Raw genomic sequence first — 15,615 nt, 5'->3', positions numbered from 1 at the left:
GCTGGCTCAGGTGCAGCTCTTTAACTTACCTAAAAGGGAGGGCGGAGAGAAGACAAGGAAGGTGAATGAGGTGTTCCAATGTGAAATGCCGGAAACACAGAAACACAGACGACACACAACAAGAGGTGGCAATCTATTCATTAATTGCATTTAATCAATGAGCTCATTATCACTCATGCATTGTCCAACAGGTGTTGAAATAATGGCATTAAAAGGGGAGATCCCTTCAGAAAGACAGAAACAATAGCAAAGACAAAAAACACTTTTGGAATCTGCTTTTAGTCAACACATAAGGAAAGGGTGCACCGGTCCTGGAAATACTGCAATACCAGGTCAATGCGTGGAGTGGACAGAGCAAGCTCTATTTCCATCTCCCTGTTCTAAAAATCCATTTAATATATGGTCCCCAGATAGGGGACGTATCAGATATTAAACTGATAAGAACAGATACTACACTTGATCTTAGCCAAAAGGCCGAGAAGCGATAACCCGAACGGGCCGCGCGTTGCCCGAGCCTGCCCGATACTGCTGTTCAGCCCTTGCAGCGATTCAGCCTACTTCTAGGCAATTCCATGGGGCCCTGCAGGCTCACACACTCACAGCTACACGGGAGGTGAATAAAGGCCGGAGAGGAAGCCAGACAGGATTTGCTTCTTTTGCTTGCACCACAATGAAGTGCTGAAAGAGGAGGAATCTACATAAAAACGCCTTCCTGGCAACGCCCAAATGCCCTGCTGCCATGCAGATAAACACTGGCAGCGGCAGCAAGTGCATGCCCACAGCCACCCCTTGTTCCTTCACACCTTGTATCAGCTGTAATCCAGTCCAGTCCAGTGCTGCCTGCTGAGCAGCACTGACCAACACTGCCTGGGCCCAGGCTTTTATCTCTGAGGCCCCATTATGATGTCAGAAAGCTGGCTCTGGAATCCTGAGGGCTCCACTATGACACGTGCAAAGTTCCGTCTGAACTTTATATAAGACGGTGAGGCTCAGTCAGTCACTCAGTGTTGCCTGAGAGGGCAACACTGCAACAGCCGGCCGCCAGGCTGTCTTTTTTTTGCACAGCTAGTTGCCTCCAGGAGGCCACAAGAGGGAGACAAGGGACTGCAAAATGGAAAATAGGCATCCACCAACTTTACAGACAACTTCTCCTTGCTCCTACAACCTCCATCCTTGCACAGTTTGTTATTCTTCTAGGTAACATAGTAACAAATCCAAATTGCTGCTCTCTTTGTAGGCAAGCAAGGCTTTGTTGCAACTGCAATTCTTACTTCTTCTTGAAATGTAGGGACGACAGTACATTCCATCACATCCATCTAGTGTACACAGGTAGGTCCATTGTGGCGGGCAGGCGAGCGGGCGGGCTGCTTTATTGGCTGTTTGCTGTTCCCCTACTCCACTCCACTATTTGACTGTTGTGCTGCATCAATCAATCAATCAATCAATCAATCAATCAATCAATCAATCAATCAATCAGTGGCTGGCTCAGGTGCAGCTCTTTAACTTACCTAAAAGGGAGGGCGGAGAGAAGACAAGGAAGGTGAATGAGGTGTTCCAATGTGAAATGCCGGAAACACAGAAACACAGACGACACACAACAAGAGGTGGCAATCTATTCATTAATTGCATTTAATCAATGAGCTCATTATCACTCATGCATTGTCCAACAGGTGTTGAAATAATGGGATTAAAAGGGGAGATCCCTTCAGAAAGACAGAAACAATAGCAAAGACAAAAAACACTTTTGGAATCTGCTTTTAGTCAACACATAAGGAAAGGGTGCACCGGTCCTGGAAATACTGCAATACCAGGTCAATGCGTGGAGTGGACAGAGCAAGCTCTATTTCCATCTCCCTGTTCTAAAAATCCATTTAATATATGGTCCCCAGATAGGGGACGTATCAGATATTAAACTGATAAGAACAGATACTACACTTGATCTTAGCCAAAAGGCCGAGAAGCGATAACCCGAACGGGCCGCGCGTTGCCCGAGCCTGCCCGATACTGCTGTTCAGCCCTTGCAGCGATTCAGCCTACTTCTAGGCAATTCCATGGGGCCCTGCAGGCTCACACACTCACAGCTACACGGGAGGTGAATAAAGGCCGGAGAGGAAGCCAGACAGGATTTGCTTCTTTTGCTTGCACCACAATGCAGTGCTGAAAGAGGAGGAATCTACATAAAAACGCCTTCCTGGCAACGCCCAAATGCCCTGCTGCCATGCAGATAAACACTGGCAGCGGCAGCAAGTGCATGCCCACAGCCACCCCTTGTTCCTTCACACCTTGTATCAGCTGTAATCCAGTCCAGTCCAGTGCTGCCTGCTGAGCAGCACTGACCAACACTGCCTGGGCCCAGGCTTTTATCTCTGAGGCCCCATTATGATGTCAGAAAGCTGGCTCTGGAATCCTGAGGGCTCCACTATGACACGTGCAAAGTTCCGTCTGAACTTTATATAAGACGGTGAGGCTCAGTCAGTCACTCAGTGTTGCCTGAGAGGGCAACACTGCAACAGCCGGCCGCCAGGCTGTCTTTTTTTTGCACAGCTAGTTGCCTCCAGGAGGCCACAAGAGGGAGACAAGGGACTGCAAAATGAAAAATAGGCATCCACCAACTTTACAGACAACTTCTCCTTGCTCCTACAACCTCCATCCTTGCACAGTTTGTTATTCTTCTAGGTAACATAGTAACAAATCCAAATTGCTGCTCTCTTTGTAGGCAAGCAAGGCTTTGTTGCAACTGCAATTCTTACTTCTTCTTGAAATGTAGGGACGACAGTACATTCCATCACATCCATCTAGTGTACACAGGTAGGTCCATTGTGGCGGGCAGGCGAGCGGGCGGGCTGCTTTATTGGCTGTTTGCTGTTCCCCTACTCCACTCCACTATTTGACTGTTGTGCTGCATCAATCAATCAATCAATCAATCAATCAATCAATCAATCAATCAGTGGCTGGCTCAGGTGCAGCTCTTTAACTTACCTAAAAGGGAGGGCGGAGAGAAGACAAGGAAGGTGAATGAGGTGTTCCAATGTGAAATGCCGGAAACACAGAAACACAGACGACACACAACAAGAGGTGGCAATCTATTCATTAATTGCATTTAATCAATGAGCTCATTATCACTCATGCATTGTCCAACAGGTGTTGAAATAATGGGATTAAAAGGGGAGATCCCTTCAGAAAGACAGAAACAATAGCAAAGACAAAAAACACTTTTGGAATCTGCTTTTAGTCAACACATAAGGAAAGGGTGCACCGGTCCTGGAAATACTGCAATACCAGGTCAATGCGTGGAGTGGACAGAGCAAGCTCTATTTCCATCTCCCTGTTCTAAAAATCCATTTAATATATGGTCCCCAGATAGGGGACGTATCAGATATTAAACTGATAAGAACAGATACTACACTTGATCTTAGCCAAAAGGCCGAGAAGCGATAACCCGAACGGGCCGCGCGTTGCCCGAGCCTGCCCGATACTGCTGTTCAGCCCTTGCAGCGATTCAGCCTACTTCTAGGCAATTCCATGGGGCCCTGCAGGCTCACACACTCACAGCTACACGGGAGGTGAATAAAGGCCGGAGAGGAAGCCAGACAGGATTTGCTTCTTTTGCTTGCACCACAATGAAGTGCTGAAAGAGGAGGAATCTACATAAAAACGCCTTCCTGGCAACGCCCAAATGCCCTGCTGCCATGCAGATAAACACTGGCAGCGGCAGCAAGTGCATGCCCACAGCCACCCCTTGTTCCTTCACACCTTGTATCAGCTGTAATCCAGTCCAGTCCAGTGCTGCCTGCTGAGCAGCACTGACCAACACTGCCTGGGCCCAGGCTTTTATCTCTGAGGCCCCATTATGATGTCAGAAAGCTGGCTCTGGAATCCTGAGGGCTCCACTATGACACGTGCAAAGTTCCGTCTGAACTTTATATAAGACGGTGAGGCTCAGTCAGTCACTCAGTGTTGCCTGAGAGGGCAACACTGCAACAGCCGGCCGCCAGGCTGTCTTTTTTTTGCACAGCTAGTTGCCTCCAGGAGGCCACAAGAGGGAGACAAGGGACTGCAAAATGGAAAATAGGCATCCACCAACTTTACAGACAACTTCTCCTTGCTCCTACAACCTCCATCCTTGCACAGTTTGTTATTCTTCTAGGTAACATAGTAACAAATCCAAATTGCTGCTCTCTTTGTAGGCAAGCAAGGCTTTGTTGCAACTGCAATTCTTACTTCTTCTTGAAATGTAGGGACGACAGTACATTCCATCACATCCATCTAGTGTACACAGGTAGGTCCATTGTGGCGGGCAGGCGAGCGGGCGGGCTGCTTTATTGGCTGTTTGCTGTTCCCCTACTCCACTCCACTATTTGACTGTTGTGCTGCATCAATCAATCAATCAATCAATCAATCAATCAATCAATCAATCAATCAATCAATCAGTGGCTGGCTCAGGTGCAGCTCTTTAACTTACCTAAAAGGGAGGGCGGAGAGAAGACAAGGAAGGTGAATGAGGTGTTCCAATGTGAAATGCCGGAAACACAGAAACACAGACGACACACAACAAGAGGTGGCAATCTATTCATTAATTGCATTTAATCAATGAGCTCATTATCACTCATGCATTGTCCAACAGGTGTTGAAATAATGGGATTAAAAGGGGAGATCCCTTCAGAAAGACAGAAACAATAGCAAAGACAAAAAACACTTTTGGAATCTGCTTTTAGTCAACACATAAGGAAAGGGTGCACCGGGCCTGGAAATACTGCAATACCAGGTCAATGCGTGGAGTGGACAGAGCAAGCTCTATTTCCATCTCCCTGTTCTAAAAATCCATTTAATATATGGTCCCCAGATAGGGGACGTATCAGATATTAAACTGATAAGAACAGATACTACACTTGATCTTAGCCAAAAGGCCGAGAAGCGATAACCCGAACGGGCCGCGCGTTGCCCGAGCCTGCCCGATACTGCTGTTCAGCCCTTGCAGCGATTCAGCCTACTTCTAGGCAATTCCATGGGGCCCTGCAGGCTCACACACTCACAGCTACACGGGAGGTGAATAAAGGCCGGAGAGGAAGCCAGACAGGATTTGCTTCTTTTGCTTGCACCACAATGCAGTGCTGAAAGAGGAGGAATCTACATAAAAACGCCTTCCTGGCAACGCCCAAATGCCCTGCTGCCATGCAGATAAACACTGGCAGCGGCAGCAAGTGCATGCCCACAGCCACCCCTTGTTCCTTCACACCTTGTATAAGCTGTAATCCAGTCCAGTCCAGTGCTGCCTGCTGAGCAGCACTGACCAACACTGCCTGGGCCCAGGCTTTTATCTCTGAGGCCCCATTATGATGTCAGAAAGCTGGCTCTGGAATCCTGAGGGCTCCACTATGACACGTGCAAAGTTCCGTCTGAACTTTATATAAGACGGTGAGGCTCAGTCAGTCACTCAGTGTTGCCTGAGAGGGCAACACTGCAACAGCCGGCCGCCAGGCTGTCTTTTTTTTGCACAGCTAGTTGCCTCCAGGAGGCCACAAGAGGGAGACAAGGGACTGCAAAATGGAAAATAGGCATCCACCAACTTTACAGACAACTTCTCCTTGCTCCTACAACCTCCATCCTTGCACAGTTTGTTATTCTTCTAGGTAACATAGTAACAAATCCAAATTGCTGCTCTCTTTGTAGGCAAGCAAGGCTTTGTTGCAACTGCAATTCTTACTTCTTCTTGAAATGTAGGGACGACAGTACATTCCATCACATCCATCTAGTGTACACAGGTAGGTCCATTGTGGCGGGCAGGCGAGCGGGCGGGCTGCTTTATTGGCTGTTTGCTGTTCCCCTACTCCACTCCACTATTTGACTGTTGTGCTGCATCAATCAATCAATCAATCAATCAATCAATCAGTGGCTGGCTCAGGTGCAGCTCTTTAACTTACCTAAAAGGGAGGGCGGAGAGAAGACAAGGAAGGTGAATGAGGTGTTCCAATGTGAAATGCCGGAAACACAGAAACACAGACGACACACAACAAGAGGTGGCAATCTATTCATTAATTGCATTTAATCAATGAGCTCATTATCACTCATGCATTGTCCAACAGGTGTTGAAATAATGGGATTAAAAGGGGAGATCCCTTCAGAAAGACAGAAACAATAGCAAAGACAAAAAACACTTTTGGAATCTGCTTTTAGTCAACACATAAGGAAAGGGTGCACCGGTCCTGGAAATACTGCAATACCAGGTCAATGCGTGGAGTGGACAGAGCAAGCTCTATTTCCATCTCCCTGTTCTAAAAATCCATTTAATATATGGTCCCCAGATAGGGGACGTATCAGATATTAAACTGATAAGAACAGATACTACACTTGATCTTAGCCAAAAGGCCGAGAAGCGATAACCCGAACGGGCCGCGCGTTGCCCGAGCCTGCCCGATACTGCTGTTCAGCCCTTGCAGCGATTCAGCCTACTTCTAGGCAATTCCATGGGGCCCTGCAGGCTCACACACTCACAGCTACACGGGAGGTGAATAAAGGCCGGAGAGGAAGCCAGACAGGATTTGCTTCTTTTGCTTGCACCACAATGCAGTGCTGAAAGAGGAGGAATCTACATAAAAACGCCTTCCTGGCAACGCCCAAATGCCCTGCTGCCATGCAGATAAACACTGGCAGCGGCAGCAAGTGCATGCCCACAGCCACCCCTTGTTCCTTCACACCTTGTATCAGCTGTAATCCAGTCCAGTCCAGTGCTGCCTGCTGAGCAGCACTGACCAACACTGCCTGGGCCCAGGCTTTTATCTCTGAGGCCCCATTATGATGTCAGAAAGCTGGCTCTGGAATCCTGAGGGCTCCACTATGACACGTGCAAAGTTCCGTCTGAACTTTATATAAGACGGTGAGGCTCAGTCAGTCACTCAGTGTTGCCTGAGAGGGCAACACTGCAACAGCCGGCCGCCAGGCTGTCTTTTTTTTGCACAGCTAGTTGCCTCCAGGAGGCCACAAGAGGGAGACAAGGGACTGCAAAATGGAAAATAGGCATCCACCAACTTTACAGACAACTTCTCCTTGCTCCTACAACCTCCATCCTTGCACAGTTTGTTATTCTTCTAGGTAACATAGTAACAAATCCAAATTGCTGCTCTCTTTGTAGGCAAGCAAGGCTTTGTTGCAACTGCAATTCTTACTTCTTCTTGAAATGTAGGGACGACAGTACATTCCATCACATCCATCTAGTGTACACAGGTAGGTCCATTGTGGCGGGCAGGCGAGCGGGCGGGCTGCTTTATTGGCTGTTTGCTGTTCCCCTACTCCACTCCACTATTTGACTGTTGTGCTGCATCAATCAATCAATCAATCAATCAATCAATCAATCAGTGGCTGGCTCAGGTGCAGCTCTTTAACTTACCTAAAAGGGAGGGCGGAGAGAAGACAAGGAAGGTGAATGAGGTGTTCCAATGTGAAATGCCGGAAACACAGAAACACAGACGACACACAACAAGAGGTGGCAATCTATTCATTAATTGCATTTAATCAATGAGCTCATTATCACTCATGCATTGTCCAACAGGTGTTGAAATAATGGGATTAAAAGGGGAGATCCCTTCAGAAAGACAGAAACAATAGCAAAGACAAAAAACACTTTTGGAATCTGCTTTTAGTCAACACATAAGGAAAGGGTGCACCGGTCCTGGAAATACTGCAATACCAGGTCAATGCGTGGAGTGGACAGAGCAAGCTCTATTTCCATCTCCCTGTTCTAAAAATCCATTTAATATATGGTCCCCAGATAGGGGACGTATCAGATATTAAACTGATAAGAACAGATACTACACTTGATCTTAGCCAAAAGGCCGAGAAGCGATAACCCGAACGGGCCGCGCGTTGCCCGAGCCTGCCCGATACTGCTGTTCAGCCCTTGCAGCGATTCAGCCTACTTCTAGGCAATTCCATGGGGCCCTGCAGGCTCACACACTCACAGCTACACGGGAGGTGAATAAAGGCCGGAGAGGAAGCCAGACAGGATTTGCTTCTTTTGCTTGCACCACAATGCAGTGCTGAAAGAGGAGGAATCTACATAAAAACGCCTTCCTGGCAACGCCCAAATGCCCTGCTGCCATGCAGATAAACACTGGCAGCGGCAGCAAGTGCATGCCCACAGCCACCCCTTGTTCCTTCACACCTTGTATCAGCTGTAATCCAGTCCAGTCCAGTGCTGCCTGCTGAGCAGCACTGACCAACACTGCCTGGGCCCAGGCTTTTATCTCTGAGGCCCCATTATGATGTCAGAAAGCTGGCTCTGGAATCCTGAGGGCTCCACTATGACACGTGCAAAGTTCCGTCTGAACTTTATATAAGACGGTGAGGCTCAGTCAGTCACTCAGTGTTGCCTGAGAGGGCAACACTGCAACAGCCGGCCGCCAGGCTGTCTTTTTTTTGCACAGCTAGTTGCCTCCAGGAGGCCACAAGAGGGAGACAAGGGACTGCAAAATGGAAAATAGGCATCCACCAACTTTACAGACAACTTCTCCTTGCTCCTACAACCTCCATCCTTGCACAGTTTGTTATTCTTCTAGGTAACATAGTAACAAATCCAAATTGCTGCTCTCTTTGTAGGCAAGCAAGGCTTTGTTGCAACTGCAATTCTTACTTCTTCTTGAAATGTAGGGACGACAGTACATTCCATCACATCCATCTAGTGTACACAGGTAGGTCCATTGTGGCGGGCAGGCGAGCGGGCGGGCTGCTTTATTGGCTGTTTGCTGTTCCCCTACTCCACTCCACTATTTGACTGTTGTGCTGCATCAATCAATCAATCAATCAATCAATCAATCAATCAATCAATCAATCAATCAATCAGTGGCTGGCTCAGGTGCAGCTCTTTAACTTACCTAAAAGGGAGGGCGGAGAGAAGACAAGGAAGGTGAATGAGGTGTTCCAATGTGAAATGCCGGAAACACAGAAACACAGACGACACACAACAAGAGGTGGCAATCTATTCATTAATTGCATTTAATCAATGAGCTCATTATCACTCATGCATTGTCCAACAGGTGTTGAAATAATGGGATTAAAAGGGGAGATCCCTTCAGAAAGACAGAAACAATAGCAAAGACAAAAAACACTTTTGGAATCTGCTTTTAGTCAACACATAAGGAAAGGGTGCACCGGTCCTGGAAATACTGCAATACCAGGTCAATGCGTGGAGTGGACAGAGCAAGCTCTATTTCCATCTCCCTGTTCTAAAAATCCATTTAATATATGGTCCCCAGATAGGGGACGTATCAGATATTAAACTGATAAGAACAGATACTACACTTGATCTTAGCCAAAAGGCCGAGAAGCGATAACCCGAACGGGCCGCGCGTTGCCCGAGCCTGCCCGATACTGCTGTTCAGCCCTTGCAGCGATTCAGCCTACTTCTAGGCAATTCCATGGGGCCCTGCAGGCTCACACACTCACAGCTACACGGGAGGTGAATAAAGGCCGGAGAGGAAGCCAGACAGGATTTGCTTCTTTTGCTTGCACCACAATGCAGTGCTGAAAGAGGAGGAATCTACATAAAAACGCCTTCCTGGCAACGCCCAAATGCCCTGCTGCCATGCAGATAAACACTGGCAGCGGCAGCAAGTGCATGCCCACAGCCACCCCTTGTTCCTTCACACCTTGTATCAGCTGTAATCCAGTCCAGTCCAGTGCTGCCTGCTGAGCAGCACTGACCAACACTGCCTGGGCCCAGGCTTTTATCTCTGAGGCCCCATTATGATGTCAGAAAGCTGGCTCTGGAATCCTGAGGGCTCCACTATGACACGTGCAAAGTTCCGTCTGAACTTTATATAAGACGGTGAGGCTCAGTCAGTCACTCAGTGTTGCCTGAGAGGGCAACACTGCAACAGCCGGCCGCCAGGCTGTCTTTTTTTTGCACAGCTAGTTGCCTCCAGGAGGCCACAAGAGGGAGACAAGGGACTGCAAAATGGAAAATAGGCATCCACCAACTTTACAGACAACTTCTCCTTGCTCCTACAACCTCCATCCTTGCACAGTTTGTTATTCTTCTAGGTAACATAGTAACAAATCCAAATTGCTGCTCTCTTTGTAGGCAAGCAAGGCTTTGTTGCAACTGCAATTCTTACTTCTTCTTGAAATGTAGGGACGACAGTACATTCCATCACATCCATCTAGTGTACACAGGTAGGTCCATTGTGGCGGGCAGGCGAGCGGGCGGGCTGCTTTATTGGCTGTTTGCTGTTCCCCTACTCCACTCCACTATTTGACTGTTGTGCTGCATCAATCAATCAATCAATCAATCAATCAATCAATCAATCAATCAATCAGTGGCTGGCTCAGGTGCAGCTCTTTAACTTACCTAAAAGGGAGGGCGGAGAGAAGACAAGGAAGGTGAATGAGGTGTTCCAATGTGAAATGCCGGAAACACAGAAACACAGACGACACACAACAAGAGGTGGCAATCTATTCATTAATTGCATTTAATCAATGAGCTCATTATCACTCATGCATTGTCCAACAGGTGTTGAAATAATGGGATTAAAAGGGGAGATCCCTTCAGAAAGACAGAAACAATAGCAAAGACAAAAAACACTTTTGGAATCTGCTTTTAGTCAACACATAAGGAAAGGGTGCACCGGTCCTGGAAATACTGCAATACCAGGTCAATGCGTGGAGTGGACAGAGCAAGCTCTATTTCCATCTCCCTGTTCTAAAAATCCATTTAACATATATGGTCCCCAGATAGGGGACGTATCAGATATTAAACTGATAAGAACAGATACTACACTTGATCTTAGCCAAAAGGCCGAGAAGCGATAACCCGAACGGGCCGCGCGTTGCCCGAGCCTGCCCGATACTGCTGTTCAGCCCTTGCAGCGATTCAGCCTACTTCTAGGCAATTCCATGGGGCCCTGCAGGCTCACACACTCACAGCTACACGGGAGGTGAATAAAGGCCGGAGAGGAAGCCAGACAGGATTTGCTTCTTTTGCTTGCACCACAATGCAGTGCTGAAAGAGGAGGAATCTACATAAAAACGCCTTCCTGGCAACGCCCAAATGCCCTGCTGCCATGCAGATAAACACTGGCAGCGGCAGCAAGTGCATGCCCACAGCCACCCCTTGTTCCTTCACACCTTGTATCAGCTGTAATCCAGTCCAGTCCAGTGCTGCCTGCTGAGCAGCACTGACCAACACTGCCTGGGCCCAGGCTTTTATCTCTGAGGCCCCATTATGATGTCAGAAAGCTGGCTCTGGAATCCTGAGGGCTCCACTATGACACGTGCAAAGTTCCGTCTGAACTTTATATAAGACGGTGAGGCTCAGTCAGTCACTCAGTGTTGCCTGAGAGGGCAACACTGCAACAGCCGGCCGCCAGGCTGTCTTTTTTTTGCACAGCTAGTTGCCTCCAGGAGGCCACAAGAGGGAGACAAGGGACTGCAAAATGGAAAATAGGCATCCACCAACTTTACAGACAACTTCTCCTTGCTCCTACAACCTCCATCCTTGCACAGTTTGTTATTCTTCTAGGTAACATAGTAACAAATCCAAATTGCTGCTCTCTTTGTAGGCAAGCAAGGCTTTGTTGCAACTGCAATTCTTACTTCTTCTTGAAATGTAGGGACGACAGTACATTCCATCACATCCATCTAGTGTACACAGGTAGGTCCATTGTGGCGGGCAGGCGAGCGGGCGGGCTGCTTTATTGGCTGTTTGCTGTTCCCCTACTCCACTCCACTATTTGACTGTTGTGCTGCATCAATCAATCAATCAATCAATCAATCAATCAATCAATCAATCAATCAATCAATCAGTGGCTGGCTCAGGTGCAGCTCTTTAACTTACCTAAAAGGGAGGGCGGAGAGAAGACAAGGAAGGTGAATGAGGTGTTCCAATGTGAAATGCCGGAAACACAGAAACACAGACGACACACAACAAGAGGTGGCAATCTATTCATTAATTGCATTTAATCAATGAGCTCATTATCACTCATGCATTGTCCAACAGGTGTTGAAATAATGGGATTAAAAGGGGAGATCCCTTCAGAAAGACAGAAACAATAGCAAAGACAAAAAACACTTTTGGAATCTGCTTTTAGTCAACACATAAGGAAAGGGTGCACCGGTCCTGGAAATACTGCAATACCAGGTCAATGCGTGGAGTGGACAGAGCAAGCTCTATTTCCATCTCCCTGTTCTAAAAATCCATTTAATATATGGTCCCCAGATAGGGGACGTATCAGATATTAAACTGATAAGAACAGATACTACACTTGATCTTAGCCAAAAGGCCGAGAAGCGATAACCCGAACGGGCCGCGCGTTGCCCGAGCCTGCCCGATACTGCTGTTCAGCCCTTGCAGCGATTCAGCCTACTTCTAGGCAATTCCATGGGGCCCTGCAGGCTCACACACTCACAGCTACACGGGAGGTGAATAAAGGCCGGAGAGGAAGCCAGACAGGATTTGCTTCTTTTGCTTGCACCACAATGCAGTGCTGAAAGAGGAGGAATCTACATAAAAACGCCTTCCTGGCAACGCCCAAATGCCCTGCTGCCATGCAGATAAACACTGGCAGCGGCAGCAAGTGCATGCCCACAGCCACCCCTTGTTCCTTCACACCTTGTATCAGCTGTAATCCAGTCCAGTCCAGTGCTGCCTGCTGAGCAGCACTGACCAACACTGCCTGGGCCCAGGCTTTTATCTCTGAGGCCCCATTATGATGTCAGAAAGCTGGCTCTGGAATCCTGAGGGCTCCACTATGACACGTGCAAAGTTCCGTCTGAACTTTATATAAGACGGTGAGGCTCAGTCAGTCACTCAGTGTTGCCTGAGAGGGCAACACTGCAACAGCCGGCCGCCAGGCTGTCTTTTTTTTGCACAGCTAGTTGCCTCCAGGAGGCCACAAGAGGGAGACAAGGGACTGCAAAATGGAAAATAGGCATCCACCAACTTTACAGACAACTTCTCCTTGCTCCTACAACCTCCATCCTTGCACAGTTTGTTATTCTTCTAGGTAACATAGTAACAAATCCAAATTGCTGCTCTCTTTGTAGGCAAGCAAGGCTTTGTTGCAACTGCAATTCTTACTTCTTCTTGAAATGTAGGGACGACAGTACATTCCATCACATCCATCTAGTGTACACAGGTAGGTCCATTGTGGCGGGCAGGCGAGCGGGCGGGCTGCTTTATTGGCTGTTTGCTGTTCCCCTACTCCACTCCACTATTTGACTGTTGTGCTGCATCAATCAATCAATCAATCAATCAATCAATCAATCAATCAATCAATCAGTGGCTGGCTCAGGTGCAGCTCTTTAACTTACCTAAAAGGGAGGGCGGAGAGAAGACAAGGAAGGTGAATGAGGTGTTCCAATGTGAAATGCCGGAAACACAGAAACACAGACGACACACAACAAGAGGTGGCAATCTATTCATTAATTGCATTTAATCAATGAGCTCATTATCACTCACGCATTGTCCAACAGGTGTTGAAATAATGGGATTAAAAGGGGAGATCCCTTCAGAAAGACAGAAACAATAGCAAAGACAAAAAACACTTTTGGAATCTGCTTTTAGTCAACACATAAGGAAAGGGTGCACCGGTCCTGGAAATACTGCAATACCAGGTCAATGCGTGGAGTGGACAGAGCAAGCTCTATTTCCATCTCCCTGTTCTAAAAATCCATTTAATATATGGTCCCCAGATAGGGGACGTATCAGATATTAAACTGATAAGAACAGATACTACACTTGATCTTAGCCAAAAGGCCGAGAAGCGATAACCCGAACGGGCCGCGCGTTGCCCGAGCCTGCCCGATACTGCTGTTCAGCCCTTGCAGCGATTCAGCCTACTTCTAGGCAATTCCATGGGGCCCTGCAGGCTCACACACTCACAGCTACACGGGAGGTGAATAAAGGCCGGAGAGGAAGCCAGACAGGATTTGCTTCTTTTGCTTGCACCACAATGCAGTGCTGAAAGAGGAGGAATCTACATAAAAACGCCTTCCTGGCAACGCCCAAATGCCCTGCTGCCATGCAGATAAACACTGGCAGCGGCAGCAAGTGCATGCCCACAGCCACCCCTTGTTCCTTCACACCTTGTATCAGCTGTAATCCAGTCCAGTCCAGTGCTGCCTGCTGAGCAGCACTGACCAACACTGCCTGGGCCCAGGCTTTTATCTCTGAGGCCCCATTATGATGTCAGAAAGCTGGCTCTGGAATCCTGAGGGCTCCACTATGACACGTGCAAAGTTCCGTCTGAACTTTATATAAGACGGTGAGGCTCAGTCAGTCACTCAGTGTTGCCTGAGAGGGCAACACTGCAACAGCCGGCCGCCAGGCTGTCTTTTTTTTGCACAGCTAGTTGCCTCCAGGAGGCCACAAGAGGGAGACAAGGGACTGCAAAATGGAAAATAGGCATCCACCAACTTTACAGACAACTTCTCCTTGCTCCTACAACCTCCATCCTTGCACAGTTTGTTATTCTTCTAGGTAACATAGTAACAAATCCAAATTGCTGCTCTCTTTGTAGGCAAGCAAGGCTTTGTTGCAACTGCAATTCTTACTTCTTCTTGAAATGTAGGGACGACAGTACATTCCATCACATCCATCTAGTGTACACAGGTAGGTCCATTGTGGCGGGCAGGCGAGCGGGCGGGCTGCTTTATTGGCTGTTTGCTGTTCCCCTACTCCACTCCACTATTTGACTGTTGTGCTGCATCAATCAATCAATCAATCAATCAATCAATCAATCAATCAATCAATCAGTGGCTGGCTCAGGTGCAGCTCTTTAACTTACCTAAAAGGGAGGGCGGAGAGAAGACAAGGAAGGTGAATGAGGTGTTCCAATGTGAAATGCCGGAAACACAGAAACACAGACGACACACAACAAGAGGTGGCAATCTATTCATTAATTGCATTTAATCAATGAGCTCATTATCACTCATGCATTGTCCAACAGGTGTTGAAATAATGGGATTAAAAGGGGAGATCCCTTCAGAAAGACAGAAACAATAGCAAAGACAAAAAACACTTTTGGAATCTGCTTTTAGTCAACACATAAGGAAAGGGTGCACCGGTCCTGGAAATACTGCAATACCAGGTCAATGCGTGGAGTGGACAGAGCAAGCTCTATTTCCATCTCCCTGTTCTAAAAATCCATTTAATATATGGTCCCCAGATAGGGGACGTATCAGATATTAAACTGATAAGAACAGATACTACACTTGATCTTAGCCAAAAGGCCGAGAAGCGATAACCCGAACGGGCCGCGCGTTGCCCGAGCCTGCCCGATACTGCTGTTCAGCCCTTGCAGCGATTCAGCCTACTTCTAGGCAATTCCATGGGGCCCTGCAGGCTCACACACTCACAGCTACACGGGAGGTGAATAAAGGCCGGAGAGGAAGCCAGACAGGATTTGCTTCTTTTGCTTGCACCACAATGCAGTGCTGAAAGAGGAGGAATCTACATAAAAACGCCTTCCTGGCAACGCCCAAATGCCCTGCTGCCATGCAGATAAACACTGGCAGCGGCAGCAAGTGCATGCCCACAGCCACCCCTTGTTCCTTCACACCTTGTATCAGCTGTAATCCAGTCCAGTCCAGTGCTGCCTGCTGAGCAGCACTGACCAACACTGC

At 47.9% G+C, this 15,615-nt stretch overlaps 11 non-coding genes across 11 annotated transcripts; all 11 read right to left on the bottom strand.

Annotated features, from left to right (window-relative positions):
- Positions 1-295: 295 nt before the first annotated feature.
- LOC142710678 (U2 spliceosomal RNA) lies at positions 296-486 on the bottom strand. The gene has a single exon (XR_012869682.1). It is a non-coding gene; the product is annotated as a U2 spliceosomal RNA (small nuclear RNA).
- Positions 487-1,774: 1,288 nt separating this feature from the next.
- LOC142710677 (U2 spliceosomal RNA) lies at positions 1,775-1,965 on the bottom strand. The gene has a single exon (XR_012869681.1). It is a non-coding gene; the product is annotated as a U2 spliceosomal RNA (small nuclear RNA).
- A 1,280-nt stretch (positions 1,966-3,245) lies between these two features.
- On the bottom strand, positions 3,246-3,436 carry LOC142710676 (U2 spliceosomal RNA). Its single transcript, XR_012869680.1, has one exon. It is a non-coding gene; the product is annotated as a U2 spliceosomal RNA (small nuclear RNA).
- A 1,292-nt stretch (positions 3,437-4,728) lies between these two features.
- Positions 4,729-4,919, bottom strand: LOC142710643 (U2 spliceosomal RNA). Its single transcript, XR_012869651.1, has one exon. It is a non-coding gene; the product is annotated as a U2 spliceosomal RNA (small nuclear RNA).
- Positions 4,920-6,187: 1,268 nt separating this feature from the next.
- LOC142710675 (U2 spliceosomal RNA) lies at positions 6,188-6,378 on the bottom strand. Its single transcript, XR_012869679.1, has one exon. It is a non-coding gene; the product is annotated as a U2 spliceosomal RNA (small nuclear RNA).
- Positions 6,379-7,650: 1,272 nt separating this feature from the next.
- On the bottom strand, positions 7,651-7,841 carry LOC142710674 (U2 spliceosomal RNA). The gene has a single exon (XR_012869678.1). It is a non-coding gene; the product is annotated as a U2 spliceosomal RNA (small nuclear RNA).
- Positions 7,842-9,133: 1,292 nt separating this feature from the next.
- LOC142710673 (U2 spliceosomal RNA) lies at positions 9,134-9,324 on the bottom strand. Its single transcript, XR_012869677.1, has one exon. It is a non-coding gene; the product is annotated as a U2 spliceosomal RNA (small nuclear RNA).
- A 1,284-nt stretch (positions 9,325-10,608) lies between these two features.
- On the bottom strand, positions 10,609-10,801 carry LOC142710644 (U2 spliceosomal RNA). Its single transcript, XR_012869652.1, has one exon. It is a non-coding gene; the product is annotated as a U2 spliceosomal RNA (small nuclear RNA).
- A 1,292-nt stretch (positions 10,802-12,093) lies between these two features.
- LOC142710672 (U2 spliceosomal RNA) lies at positions 12,094-12,284 on the bottom strand. The gene has a single exon (XR_012869676.1). It is a non-coding gene; the product is annotated as a U2 spliceosomal RNA (small nuclear RNA).
- Positions 12,285-13,568: 1,284 nt separating this feature from the next.
- Positions 13,569-13,759, bottom strand: LOC142710670 (U2 spliceosomal RNA). Its single transcript, XR_012869675.1, has one exon. It is a non-coding gene; the product is annotated as a U2 spliceosomal RNA (small nuclear RNA).
- Positions 13,760-15,043: 1,284 nt separating this feature from the next.
- On the bottom strand, positions 15,044-15,234 carry LOC142710668 (U2 spliceosomal RNA). The gene has a single exon (XR_012869673.1). It is a non-coding gene; the product is annotated as a U2 spliceosomal RNA (small nuclear RNA).
- Positions 15,235-15,615: the final 381 nt, after the last annotated feature.

This window comes from Rhinoderma darwinii, unplaced genomic scaffold (genome assembly GCF_050947455.1).
Source record: "Rhinoderma darwinii isolate aRhiDar2 unplaced genomic scaffold, aRhiDar2.hap1 Scaffold_4269, whole genome shotgun sequence".
In the NCBI taxonomy this organism is placed as follows: domain Eukaryota; kingdom Metazoa; phylum Chordata; class Amphibia; order Anura; family Rhinodermatidae; genus Rhinoderma; species Rhinoderma darwinii.
Note: the sequence above shows the minus strand (reverse complement) of the source record. Positions and strands in the feature narration are given on the sequence as shown.